This window comes from Schistocerca serialis, chromosome 2 (genome assembly GCF_023864345.2).
Source record: "Schistocerca serialis cubense isolate TAMUIC-IGC-003099 chromosome 2, iqSchSeri2.2, whole genome shotgun sequence".
In the NCBI taxonomy this organism is placed as follows: domain Eukaryota; kingdom Metazoa; phylum Arthropoda; class Insecta; order Orthoptera; family Acrididae; genus Schistocerca; species Schistocerca serialis.
The window spans coordinates 733974066-733989418 of record NC_064639.1 but is presented as its reverse complement, the minus strand read 5'-3'; positions in this window follow the sequence as shown (position 1 = coordinate 733989418).

The window sequence follows — 15353 nt, the reverse complement described above, 5'->3', positions numbered from 1 at the left end:
ACAACAACTTGCTAAACATCAAAGTTCGCGATGCCCTTCGAAACGAGTGAAGTTTTGCTGCTAAATAGAAAGCAAAACAATACAAAAGTTAATATGTAAATAAGTGCAAGAAAATAGATTGGGGTACACGTTGAATATCCGCATCAGTGAAGTCTTCTTCGACGAAATACGTATGTAGAGCCAATGGAAAAATTTCTGAATCTCTGCTCAATAGCGAGTGCGTGAAAAATGTTGAAATTCCAATTGCACAAGTAGATCGTTAAAAGTTTGTACTACAGATACATCGAATAAATTATGTCGTATGAGATACGAAAACAAGAGATGTGAAAAAAATACGCAAAGAAAAGCATTCTTTGCAACATATGCTAAGTTGCTGCTTGGTGTGATGAGACATGGACAAGTACTTAGATGAATATTTAAATCCCTAGGGCAAAAAAAGGGCAAAGAATGTTGACTTGCGTGAAATAAGATTATTAGATGACGAAGTATATAGACAAATAAAGAAATTGGCGCAGTAGTCGAATAATTAGAGAATTTAATCTGTCCTGTCAGTAGACCTATGACTATAAAATATAGATAAGAGGATGAAACCTGGTAATTAAGGAAGGCAGGATTGAGTTACGACTGTGGACGGGCACCGAATCAGTTACTATTGGTTTGGTTTGCAATTTCACTCATTTATTTTAGTTAATAACTTTTGAAAACAAGCGAATTAGGTCGCAATAAGACTTCTAAAGCAAGTAACCACAATCACGGCTGAAGGCCTTTAACGCCCAATTTGGCAATTATTAAAAAATTTAACAAACATACATAAAATACAGTCAGCAAATAATTTTTGAAAACAACCCAATGTCGTCGCAATCAGAATTTTAAGGCATGTAACCACAATCATGGCTGAAAGCCTTTAACGCGAAAAATGGCAATTATTTAATATTCAACAAATACATAAAATATAGACAGCCAATAATTTTGAAGACAAGCCAATGTGGTCGCAATCAGAATTTTAAGGCAAGTAACCACTATCACGGCTGAAGGCCTTTAACGCCCAAAATGGCAATTATTAAAAAGATTTAACAAACATACATAAAATACAGACAGAAGATAATTCTTGAAAACAAGCCAATGTGGTCGCAATCAGAATTTTAAAGCAAGTAACCACAATCACGGCTGAAGCCCTTTAACGTCCAAATGGCAATTATAAAAAATTTAACAAATATACTGTCAAACGGTGAATAGGATAGCAAAAGTTAATTAACAAAAACAAACAACAGATCACCAAACAGGTGAGACAAATGATGGTGACTTAATAATACAATAATAAAATAAAACACAAGGGTCAGTGACAGACGGTGCTCCAGGAATCGACCTCTGAGTGGGTCACACCACAAACACTTTCGCGAGCGAAGAGAAAGGCAGCCAATAGTTTCATTCAGATCACAAGACGGTAACTTGAACTAGTTGCAGTCTAACGAGCGACTAATGATAATCTTGGTGAGCCTAACTGACATCCAACGAAACAAATGCAAGATGTAAAATTACGCCAAAACTGGAACCGGCGGTCTGGGTTCCGCCTGCAGGATACCGTGCTTACAGCGCCCGGAACAAGAAGGAATGACTCCCACTAAGGTAGAAGAACGTCACCCAAACTACAATCAAGAAGCTGTCAAAGTTACACGCCTCACTGGACAGCGGCAGCAAGGCGACGAAATGTGCTCTGCCGTTACATACACTAACCCTCAGGGCAGGTAACTGGGACGTTAGCGGCCACAAGACAGAGAAGTACTGCTGGTTGAACTTAACAGTGTAAGAAGCTGAAAATAGTACATAGTAATTAGAAGCCCAGGAAGGCTAAGCAGATCCGCCTTCCTCAGGTACTTCACTCACTGTTTTTCGTCTCGGTGACACTATGAGCAGGAACACGGACCCAAGTCATTGGAGAATTACGAGGTATCACAATGGTTGAGGTTTCTTTACGCGAATTGCAATGCTCTCAACTTAAACACGCAGGATCCGGTTTCGACGAGGTCGTGCACCCTCGTGGCCACTGCCCTTCGATCCGACAGTCCGTACAGGCCGCCAGTTATCTCGGCGTGTTGTCGCTCTGCACGCACCTCACTGCTCCTGCGTCCCCAACCGAACTTCACACTCACACTTCAAGGAAGAAGCACGAGGTTCAAATGTTCAAATGTGTGTGAAATCTTATGGGACTTAACAGCTAAGGTCGTCAGTCCCTAAGCTTACACACTATTTGACCTAAATTATCCTAAGGACAAACACACACCCATGCCCGAGGGAGGACTCGAAACTCCGCCGGGACCAGCCGCACAGTCCATGACTGCAGCGCCCCTGACCGCTCGGCTAATCCCGCGTGGCAAGCACGAGGTCGCCCCAAAGATAAGGCAGCAGAACTTCATATCGATAAGAGCCGCTGTTGCCACTAGCGGACAGGAAACGCTTACGAAACCGAGTGGCGCCAGTGAACATGAGAAGAAGACAATCAATGCAGCCATGCCAACTAAACGATACGGTCTGGCAGAAACCTACACACGGCACCAACGCGAGCCGCAGCATGGCTCACAGGAATTCAGCATTTTGAAGCTCTTTGATGCTGAGTTAGTGGTTAATAATTAATCCCACTGACATTCACATAAACAATCTCATCCATTGAACCAACGGCGTAGGTTGTATGAGGAGTGATCTATGCGGTGTGTTTCAGGAGCAAAAGTAAATATTTTAGGAAGTGGCACGATAGACTAAATCAAAAGCAATAGTCCACGCAGCAAATGTGTTATTTTTTACTGGTTACGAAGATACATCTGATTACAGATACAAGTTTTCATTTCGTGTTCTGGTAATCCAGTTGATATTGGTTTATTTATTATCATTTTTGTTTTGAGGTTCTAGAAGTGAACAGCTCGTCGTCTAGTGTGTGTGTGTGTGTGTGTGTGTGTGTGTGTGTGTGTGTGTGTGTGTGTGTGTGTGAATGAGTGAGTGAGTGAGTGGTCCTTATCATTATTTCATCCACATCGACTAGCATGTAGCCGAAGTAGCGTCAAATGAGAACACTTGCAACAGGCAGCTGAAATCCCCGAAAGGGGACACTCAGCCAAAAATATCATAGGCACTATTGTTTTTGATGTTTCAGGAAACCCACATAAGAAAACCTCTCCGCAAATGTGTGGTGTTATATGATAGATAATCAGTTGATTTGGCCTGCGGTGTCGCCGCATCATTTTATATAGCGCCGTTATCTAAACTTTCTAGAAAACGAGATTGTAGTATTACGCTGAGGTGACAAAAATCGTGGGATACCTCCTCATACGTGCCGGTCCTCCTTTTGCCCGGCGTAGGGCATCAGCTCCACGTGGCATGGACTCAACAAGTCGTTGGCAGTCCCCTGCAGATACACTGAGCTATGCTGCCTCTATAACAGACGATAAATGAGAAAGAGTTGCGGTGCAAGAAGTTGTGCTCGAACTGACATCTTGATTATGACCCATAAATGTTCGATGGGATTCATATCGGTCGATATGGGTGGCCAGATCATTCACTGGAACTGTCCAGAATGTTCTTCACACCAACCACGAGCAAATGTGCCAGGTGACACGGCACACTATAATCCATAAAAATTCCATCGTTGTTTGGGAACATGAATGGTTGCAAATGGTCCCCAAGGAGCCGAACATAACAATTTCCAGTCAATGATCGGTTCAGTTCAACCAGAGGACGCAGTCCATCTTACGTAGCACAGCCCACACCATTTTAGAGCCACCAGCAGCTTGCACAGTACCTTGTTGACAACTTGGGTTCGTGGCTTCGTTCGCTCTGCGCCACACTCGAACCCTACTGTCACCCCTTACCAACTGAAATCGGGGCTCATCACCAGAGCACGGTTTTAGAAATGTTTAGGGCCCAACCAACGTAGTCACGAGCTTAGAAGAGGTGCTGCAGGCGATGTGCTGTTAGGGAAGGCACTCCCGTCAGTCGTCTGCTGCCGTAGACCGTTAACGCCAAATTTCGCCTCATTGTCCTAATAGTTACGTTTGTTGTACATCCCAAATTGATTTCTGCGGTTGTTTCACGCAGTGTTGTTTGTCCGTCGGCACTGACAGTTTTACACAGACGCCACGGCGCTAGTCTCGATCGTTAAGTGAAGCCCGTCGGCCACTGCGTTGTCCTTGGCGAGAGGTAATGCTTGAAATTTTGTGTTCTCAATACATACTGATACTGTAGATCACGGACTACTGAATTCCCTAACGACTTCCGACGCGTACTAGTCCATGCGTCTAGTTCTAACTGTCATTCCGCTTTCAAAGTCTCTTAGTTGCACTCGTGCGGCCTCGTTCTGACTGAAAACTACAAATGGCATTGCAGCAATTAAAGATGAAGTTTATTAGTAACTTGGGAGATTTAAATACTTTATTCCACAGGCAACATTTCTTTCAGAAATCTCGTACAATCTCGCCGTTTAGGGAAAACATACAGAGTGGCGTAGCTAAATCAGCGAGCCTCTCCACTGAATGCGAATGCAATATTTCGACTTCTGAACATCTACAACAATGGACATTTTTATACAATAATCGACTGTTAGCAATCTTCTGTCGGCATTTCAGTTTATTTCATCAGGAAGTTAGACGTTTTCCTTTGCGGTCTGCAAAATGACTCTCTCGATATAAGAAAGAACTGAAATTGTTGAAGCATATGTGAAAACAGGGAACTCGTTAAATTTCGGGGTCAAGTATCCGAAATGAGGACTACAAGCAAAGAGAGAAATACAGAGTCTGTATAAAAGTTGATGCACCTACGGGTCTGAGCAGAATGTAAAACGACAAATAATTCCTTCAGTTGCATACCAGAAGTTGACGCAGACAGTCGCCGAAAAATTATTCAGTGCCCACGTAAACTGGATCAACAAGCGCATGTAAGTAGGAGGAGTTGCAAGCGGATATTGAAAAGTCGTAATATGAAGCCATATTGTGTGACGGTGGTGCAGAAATTACGGGGGGATGAGAGTCGGGAAGGTGTAGATTACTGCACGTGACTCGAATAACATCAACGATGGTTTGTTAGACCCTTTCCATTATATCATGAGTGAGGGAGCATCTGAGGCATCTTTTCGGTCAAGTGAATTCGCAGAACACGACATTCTGCATATGGTACGGTGTAACGGGAACCGATATTTTCTGACACTACCCTCTACACGGTTGCATATATGGGAATTTTGGATACATTTTGTGCTCAGATCACTGAATATAAAAGGCAACACTGCTTCTTCCTGCAACATGTAGTAACATGACGCACGTCTAAGGTATCCCTCGAACGAATCCATTATGTCTTCACTGAGTAACGAATTCTCAGCAAATATTTGTGGCCACCACGTTCGCCGATTCTAATAACGTGTGATCTTTTGCTCTCAGGGCACTTGAATAACAAGGTATATAGAAAAATGAAATGAGCGTGTGGCATTGTTTGCCGGGAGGACCCATCCGGGGAAGTTCGACCGCCGAGTACAAATCTTATTTCAGTCGACGCGGCATTGGGCGACTTGCGCGCCGGTGATGAGGATGAAATGATGAGGAGGACAACACAACACCCAGTCCACGAGCGGAGAAAAATCTCCAACCCTGCCGGGAATCGAACCCAGGTCCGCTGCATGGGAGGCAAGCACGTTACCACTCAGGCCGGCAAGGTCTATGAAACAATTCCATACACAGTACAGGAACTGAAAGAGAATATCAGCCATGAAGTGTCCGCCATCAACATCCGAACCTTACGCTGAGTGTATATGAATGTGCTTAGACCTACACAGTTGTGTATTGATGTTGCAGGGGGTCACTCTCAGCATCTACTACATATGTATTTTTAACTGTATTTTTCATTGTAAATAAATGGTAAGAACATTTCAAGTCTTCATTTCTGTTTCACTGCATTTACTTCATACTTACAAGGGCCAATTTGGTCTGCACAACCCCGTAGTTTCCGTATAGTAAAGTATCAGAAGGCACAGTCGTCCTCTGCTATATTGGGAAGTTTCTTGTTAGGAACATTTCGATTCGTCAGCTATGAGTAATGACCGGAGTAGAATGACTCGGTGACGCAATAAATTCGTTAATTAATTGGGGTCATATGTCAGAGTTTCATGTGGTTCCAAACACTAAAGCTTCCTTCCCATTAGGGGAGCTAGCAGCAGTACGTTACTGCATGCAAATCGCCTCCATTAACAGAGGCGCAACTTTCCCGTCGTAATTACGGGCTATAGTGCAGCCTTCTCGCTGCCTAATCCCGCTACAGATAAGCTCATTACGGTGTTGTTAAACCTGACTTCGGTAATTTTCCATTCACTATATTTCCTGGCAACGGCCAATGCTTGTATTAGCTATTCCAAAAAATATGTTCATTACCAACTGAATTGCGGTAATTATGTTTTCTGCTTTCATTCGGTAATTGTAGATATTCTAATTTGTTTGTGTGGTTGTCTGAAAATTATCTTCTTCCCTTTCAGATTCTTATTCATATTTACAGCTGCAGATTTAGCTATGGAATCAGAATAAAATGACACTTTCTGTAGCGATCTTTTTTTGGAGAAGGAAAGTCTAATTATTGGTGCTATAAACGCGAAATACTTTTAAAAATTTACGTAAATAGGCTTTATCGATGAAGATATTACAGAGGGCATAAAATGCAGCAGTCAGAAGTTACGAAATGGACAGTATCATGAAGTAGATGTGTAGTATGGGACAGCATATTTTAATAATATGATCTTCGGGGATGACGTGATCCTCACAGTATTTATTTCGAGATAATAAATAATGTGTGTACCACGTTTGGTTGAAATCGATCCAGGGTCTTATGAGGAGCTTTTTAGCCACAGTTTTGTTAGCGTATGCCCGTGTAACATATTTCACATGCATTTAACATATTTCACCCAAATTTGTACACATATTTGACGTGTATTTCTAGAGAAATTCGTCCTGCAATTTAGTTTTCACGAAGCTTAATGTTAATGATGTGATATCCTCTTAAACATGTATTGGACAATGACATATCTTTGCACGTACATTCAGTAGTGTAAGCGTATGCTGTCTGTGAAATATGTTGCGCATATATTACTAGTAAAGAAGTAATACATTAAAACGCCATGCCTGATGTGGCAGTTTTATTGCATGAACGACGAAAAATTTAGCAAGCCGTAAACTACTTTTTCGTGGAGGGTCAGTGAGAAAATGTTTGGTAACGGTCTTAAATTTTAAGTAAAGCTTGTTGCAAGTCTCTAACTGCTCTCATTCTCAAATACTGGATTAATATATACTGCGTACTCACGTGTCGTGTGTCACACTTTTCTTTCACCCTCACCCCATTGATTCTTCTGAGATAGTGATACGTGTACCGAGTTTGGTTGAAACTGATCCGATTTTTTTGGAGCTGATGTGGAACATACATACTTCCGTTTTTATAATATGTGTGGATTCAAACGCTGGTCAAATCTACTAATTCGAATGGTTTCAACGCCACTTACATAGTTTGAAAACCATTATCTGCTAAATCGAACATCATCGGTACACTATAATTATGTAATTATTTATGATTTGTAGTCATCTTCCCTCTCCCCATGAACCATGGACCTTGCCGTTGGTGGGAAGGCTTGCGTACCTCAACGAGATAGATAGCCGTACCGTAAGTGCAACCACAACGGAGGGGTATCTGTTGAGAGGCCAGACAAACGTGTGGTTCATGAAGAGGGGCAGCAGCCTTTTCAGTAGTTTCAGGGGCAACAGTCTGGATGATTGACTGATCTGGCCATGTAACACTAACCAAAATGGCCTTGCTGTTCTGGTACTGCGAACGGCTGAAAGCAAGGGGAAACTTTTTTTTTTTTGGTCATCAGTCTACTGATTAGTTTGATGCGGCCCGCTACGAACTCCTTTCCTGTGCTAACCTCTTCAGCTCAGAGTAGCACTTGCAACCTACGTCCTCAATTATTTGCTTAACGTATTCCAATCTCTGTCTTCCTCTACAGTTTTTGCCCTCTACAGCTCCCTCTAGTACTTGGGAAGTCATTCCCTCATGTCTTAGCAGATGCCCTATCATCCTGTCCCTTCTCCTTATCAGTGTTTTCCACATATTCCTTTCCTCTCCGATTCTGCGTAGAACCTCCTCATTCCTTACCTTATCAGTCCACCTAATTTTCAACATTCGTCTATAGCACCACATCTCAAATGCTTCGATTCTCTTCTCTTATGGTTTCCCCACAGTCCATGTTTCACTACCATACAATGCTGTACTCCAGACGTACATCCTCAGAAATTTCTTCCTCAAATTAAGGCCGGTATTTGATATTAGTAGACTTCTCTTGGCTAGAAATGCCTTTTTTGCCATAGCGAGTCTGCTTTTGATGTCCTCCTTGCTCCGTCCGTCACTGGTTATTTTACTGCCTAGGTAGCAGAATTCCTTAACTTCATTGACTTCGTGACCATCAATCCTGATGTTAAGTTTCTCGCTGTTCTCATTTCTACTACTTCTCATTACCTTTGTCTTTCTCCGATTTACTCTCAAACCATACTGTGTACTCATTAGACTGTTCATTCCGTACAGCAGATCATTTAATTCTTCTTCACTTTCACTCAGGATAGCAATGTCATCAGCGAATCGTATCATTGATATCCTTTCACCTTGTATTTTTATTCCACTCCTGAGCCTTTCTTTTATTTCCATCATTGCTTCCTCGATGTACAGATTGAAGAGTAGGGGCGAAAGGCTACAGCCTTGTCTTACACCCTTCTTAATACGAGCACTTCGTTCTTGATCGTCCACTCTTATTTTTCCCTCTTGGTTGTTGTACATATTGTATATGACCTGTCTATCCCTATAGCTTACCCCTACGTTTTTCAGAATCTCGAACAGCTTGCACCATTTTATATTGTCGAACGCTTTTTCCAGGTCGACAAATCCTATGAAAGTGTCTTGATTTTTCTTTAGCCTTGCTTCCATTATTAGCCGTAACGTCAGAATTGCCTCTCTCGTCCCTTTACTTTTCCTAAAGCCAAACTGATCGTCACCTAGCGCATTCTCAATTTTCTTTTCCATTCTTCTGTATATTATTGTTGTAAGCAGCTTCGATGCATGAGCTGTTAAGCTGATTGTGCGATAATTATCGCACTTGTCAGCTCTTGCCGTCTTCGGAATTGTGTGGATGATGCTTTTCCGAAAGTCAGATGGTATGTCGCCAGACTCATATATTCTACACACCATCGTGAATAGTCGTTTTGTTGCCACTTCCCCCAATGACTTTAGAAATTCTGATGGAATGTTATCTATCCCTTCTCCGTTATTTGACCGTATGTCCTCCAAAGCTCTTTTAAATTCCGATTCTAATACTAGATCCCTTATCTCTTCTAAATCGACTCCTGTTTCTTCTTCTATCACATCAGACAAATCTTCACCCTCATAGAGGCTTTCAATGTATTCTTTCCACCTATCTGCTCTCTCCTCTGCATTTAACAGTGGAATTCCCGTTGCACTCTTAATGTTACCACCGTTGCTTTTAATGTCACCAAAGGTTGTTTTGACTTTCCTGTATGCTGAGTACGTCCTTCCGACAATCATATCTTTTTCGATGTCTTCACATTTTTCCTGCAGCCATTTCGTCTTAGCTTCCCTGCACTTCCTATTTATTTCATTCCTCAGCGACTTGTATTTCTGTATTCCTGGTTTTCCCGAACATGTTTGTACTTCCTCCTTTCATCAATCAACTGAAGTATTTCTTCTGTTACCCATGGTTTCTTCGCAGCTACCTTCTTTGTACCTATGTTTTCCTTCCCAACTTCTGTGATGGTCCTTTTTAGAGATGTCCATTCCTCTTCAACTGTACTGCCTACTGCGCTATTCCTTATTGCTGTTTCTATAGCGTTAGAGAACTTCAAACGTATCTCGTCATTCCTTAGTACTTCCGTATCCCACTTCTTTGCGTATTGATTCTTCCTGACTAATGTCTTGAACTTCAGCCTGCTCTTCATCACCACTATATTGTGATCTGAGTCTATATCTGCTCCTGGGTACGCCTTACAATCCAGTATCTGATTTCGGAATCTCTGTCTGACCATGATGTAATCTAACTGAAATCTTCCCGTATCTCCCGGCCTTTTCCAAGTATACCTCTTCCTCTTGTGATTCTTGAGCAGGGTATTCGCTATTACTAGCTGAAACTTGTTACAGAACTCAATTAGTCTTTCTCCTCTTTCATTCCTTGTCCCAAGCCCATATTCTCCTGTAACCTTTTCTTCTACTCCTTCCCCTACAACTGCATTCCAGTCGCCCATGACTATTAGACTTTCGTCCCCCTTTACATACTGCATTACTCTTTCAATATTCTCATACACTTTCTCTATCTGTTCATCTTCAGCTTGCGACGTCGGCATGTATACCTGAACTATCGTTGTCGGTGTTGGTCTGCTGTCGATTCTGATTAGAACAACCCGGTCATTGAACTGTTCACAGTAACATACCCTCTGCCCTACCTTCCTATTCATAATGAATCCTACACCTGTTATACCATTTTCTGCTGCTGTTGATATTACCCGATACTCATCTGACCAGAAATCTTTGTCTTCCTTCCACTTCACTTCACTGACCCCTGCTATATCTAGATTGAGCCTTTGCATTTCCCTTTTCAGATTTTCTAGTTTCCCTACCACGTTCAAGCTTCTGACATTCCACGCCACGACTCGTAGAACGTTATCCTGTCGTTGATTATTCAATCTTTTTCTCATGGTAACCTCCCCCTTGGCAGTCCCCTCCCGGAGATACGAATGGGGGACTATTCCGGAATCTTTTGCCAATGGAGAGATCATCATGACACTTCTTCAATTACAGGCCACATGTCCTGTGGATACACGTTACGTGTCTTTAATGCAGTGGTTTTCATTGCCTTCTGCATCCTCATGTCGTTGATCATTGCTGATTCTTCCGCCTTTAGGGGCAACTTCCCACCCCTAGGACAAGAGAGTGCCCTGAACCTCCATCCGCTCCTCCTCCCTCTTTGACAAGGCCGTTGGCAGAATGAGGCTGACTTCTTATGCCGGAAGTCTTCGGCCGCCAATGCTGAGTATTTATCAAAATTTAGGCAGTGGCGGGGATCGAGCCCGGGACCGAAGAGGTTTCGGTTGTGAATCAAAGACGCTACCTCTAGACCACGGGAAACTACAGCCTTAATTTTTCCCGAGGGCATGCAGCTTTATTGTATGATTAAATGATGATGGCGTCCTCTTGGGTAAAATATTCCGGAGGTAAAATAGTCCCCCATTCGGATCTCTGGGCGGGGACTACTCAAGAGGGCGTTGTTATCAGAAGAAAGAAAACTGGCGTTCTACGGATCGGAGCGTGGAATGTCAGATCCCTTAATGGGGCAGGTAAGTTAGAAAATTTAAAAAGGGAAATGGATAGGTTAAAGTTAGATATAGTGGGAATTAGTGAAGTTCAATGGCAGGAGGAACAAGACTTTTGGTCAGGTGGATACAGAGTTAAAAATACAAAACCAAATACGGGTAATGCAGGAGTAGGTTTAATAATGAATAAAAATATAGGGGTACGGGTAAGCTACTACAAACAGCATAGTGAACACATTATTGTGGCCAAGATAGACACGAAGCCCACGCCTACTACAGTAGTACAAGTTTATATGCCAACTATCTCTGCAGATGACGAAGAAATTGATGATAGGTATAATTAGATAAAAGAAATTATTCAGGTAGTGAAGGGAGACGAAAATTTAATAGTCATGGGTGACTGGAATTCAAGAGTAGGAAAAGGGAGAGAAGGGATCATAGTAGGGGAATATGGATTGGGGGTAAGAAATGAAAGAGGAAGCCGCCTGGTAGAATTTTGCGCAGAGCATGACTTAATCATAGCTAACACTTGGTTTAAGAATCATAAAAGAAGGTTGTATACATGGCAGAACCCTGGAGATACTAAAAGGTATCAGATAGATTATATAATGGTAAGACAGAGATTTAGGAACCAGGTTTTCAATTGTAAGACATTTACAGGGGCAGATGTGGACTCTGACCAGAATCTATTGGTTATGAACTGTAGATTAAAACTGAAGAAACTGCAAAAAGGTGGGAATTTAAGGAGATGGGACCTGGATAAACTGAAAGAACCAGAGGTTGTACAGAGTTTCAGGGAGAGCATAAGGGAACAATTGACAGGAATGCGGGAAAGAAATACAGTAGAAGTAGAATGGGCAGCTTTGAGGGATGAAATAGTGAAGGCAGCAGAGGATCATATAGGTAAAAAAACGAGGGCTAGTAGAAACCCTTGGGTAACAGAAGAAATATTGAATTTAATTGATGAAAGGAGAAAATATAAAAATGCAGCAAATGAAGCAGGCAAAAAGGAATACAAACGTCTCAAAAATGAGATCGACAGGAAGTGCAAAATGGCTAAGCAGGGATGGCTAGAGGACAAACGTAAGGATGTAGAGGCTTATCTCACTAGGGGTAAGATAGATACTGCCTACAGGGAAATTAAAGAGACCTTTGGAGATAAGAGAACGACTAGTATGAATATCAAGAGCTCAGATGGAAACCCAGTTCTAAGCAAAGAAGGGAAAGCAGAAAGGTGGAAGGAGTATTTACATCTTTCAGGCCTCATTGGACGACGGGCAGGCGCCCTGGAAATAGTTCACTGTCGGGAGAGAAACTGCTTTTTGATCTTCAGGTACTTTTAAGCTTACTTTCAGAGGATCTTTTTTGAAAGAATAATAGCAGGATGTACCGGGGACGTCACTGTAATGGGGGAATGATTTTCGCCTATCTTATGGTGGGAGACTGTGTGCCAATATATGATTATGGAATTACCATGAAGAGATCCTGCCACGTGTCAGTTGATAGTAAAAATTTCTCGCGGTGCTGCACGTGGAGCCTTTTTTGATGGAGGAAGTTTTGGAAGAAGATTTCTGGGAGTTTGTCCGTGGACAACAAGGTATGGAGCTCTAGAGATGATCTGAAACAATGTAGAGTGAAGATCGAAGTGCTCGCCCAGGGACGATGATCGAAGTAGAGCCCAACATTCGAGTCTGTACATGGCTGCCCTGGAGGCGGACTTGCAGATCTGGAGCGCTGAACAAGAAGTTTGCTCACGAAGGGCAGTTGTATGCGGTGAGGATGTTTGCTGTTCCAACACGTTAGGAATTTTCTAAGATAATTTATCTCCTCTCGTGACGTCTCCTCTTGACATGCCGCAGCAGTTGTTAAATTAATGGTTGTAGCGAATACATAAAGTTTTTGGTTCACGATCACTGTCGCTTAAGAGAGAATCAGTCAGATAGCGTTAACGTTGATAATCAAAGAGGGAGGCGTCGTGTAGAGAATTCCACCCCTTCTCTCCAACTTTACCAACTTTCCATTAATATTTATGCGATAGCGATTTATGTTTCAATTGCACATCTGCTCTTCATTACTGTATCTAAGGATCATGATTCACGCACTTCTTTTTTTTTTGGGATAAATCCATCATCACAATGAATAACATTTCGCATTTCCGTAGATGTTATACATTGTTCACTTGATAATTTTTGATCTTTTTCTGTGGAATATCTGATGTCATTTATTATTTTACTAAGAATTTGTCAACGTAGGGTCTACTACTGCGACCACCCATTATTAATACATGTTTAAATAGCCCATTGTGGAAAGATGGTAGTGTATCTTAAACCTCAAACGGGCGCCCTTATGTATAAAGTGCGCCAGAGGCAAATAAAATTGTGTCACACCGTTCCATTGTTGTTTCACAGTGGCGAATCCATACTTATTCCTTCGCTGTTGCTTCAGCTAACGCAGCGATAGATTGAGTTGTGTTGTCATACGTCCACGCTAGCAGCAGTGATATAAAATACCAGCGAGCTTTGTCTAAAAACACTTTACGATCTGTTGAAGAAAATGACCGACAGCTAACAGCACAATCCTACAATGACGCAATTTTCGAAGGAATAATGAGTTATTGAATAAGCTGGGACCTGATGTAACTGTGTTGTTTAATTCCTCGAGTGGGTCATCACTGTCGGGTAGCACTTGTCCGTGGCTTCAGAGTGATATAATGAAAGTTTATTTCTAACTGTTAAATTAAACAGCGTTCTTTTAGCGCATGTTACGAGGGTAATCCCGAAAGTAAGGTCTCCTATTTTTTTGAAAGTACAGAACTCTGTTTGTGTGGCAGTTGGTCACACTGTTATGAAGAATGCTTCACACGTGTGTAAACATGCCTACGCCGCGCTGAGGCGCTCAGTCTTGGCTTGGCAGCCGTTGAGAATGGAGCTCCCGTCGGATGTTGCCGCGAAGTGCGAATTGCGCACAGTTATTCGGTTTTTGAACGCAAAGGGCACTGCGCCGATTGAAATTCATTGCCAATAGATGGAAGTGTATGGTGAGTCGTGCATGGATGTGAAAAATGTTCGTACGTGGTGTAGAGAGTTTGTAGCTGGTCGGACCGAAATTCACGACGAACAAAGGAGCGGGAGACCGTCAATTTCTGAGGAGACAGTGTTGAAAGTTGAGCAAAGCATGCCTGAAGATCGGTGGGTCACCCTGGATGATCTCTGCACGTTGGTTCCTGAGGTTTCACGAAGCACCGCTCACAGAATTTTAACGGGAACATTGAACTACCGGAAGGTGTGCGCAAGATGGGTGTCACGCATGCTGACTGAGGACCACATGCGGCAACGAGTTGATGCTTCCCGCGCATTTCTTCACCGCCTTGCAGCCGAACAGGACAACTTTCTGGACTCAATAGTCACGGGTGACGAAACCTGGAGATACCACTTTGCACCTGAGACAAAGCATCAATCACACCGGTTCGTAACTTTCTGAACAGCATGGCGGCGAGCTGGTATGACATGGACATTCAAAAACTGCCTCAGCGTCTACAAAAATGCATCGACATAAATGGTGAATGGAATGGAATGGCTCTGAGCACTATGGGACTTAACTTCTGAGGTCATCAGTCCCCTAAAACTTAGAACTACTTAAACCTAACTAACCTAAGGACATCACATACATTCACGCCCGAGGCAGGATTCGAACCTGCGACCGTAGCGGTCGCGCGGTTCCAGACTGTAGCGCCTATAACCGCTCGGCCACACCGGCCGGCATAAATGGTGATTATGTCGAACAGCTAAATGTTCAAGCTGTAAACTCATGTAAACCATTGTAGAAATAAACAGGTCTTTGTACTTATAAAAAATTAGACTTTCCTTTTGGGATTACCCTCGTATGTATGTTTATTTTACCGATGTTTAATAAAACTAAAACTAAATTGTGATTCTGCCCTAGGACGCTTACCCTGACAACACGAAGACAGCC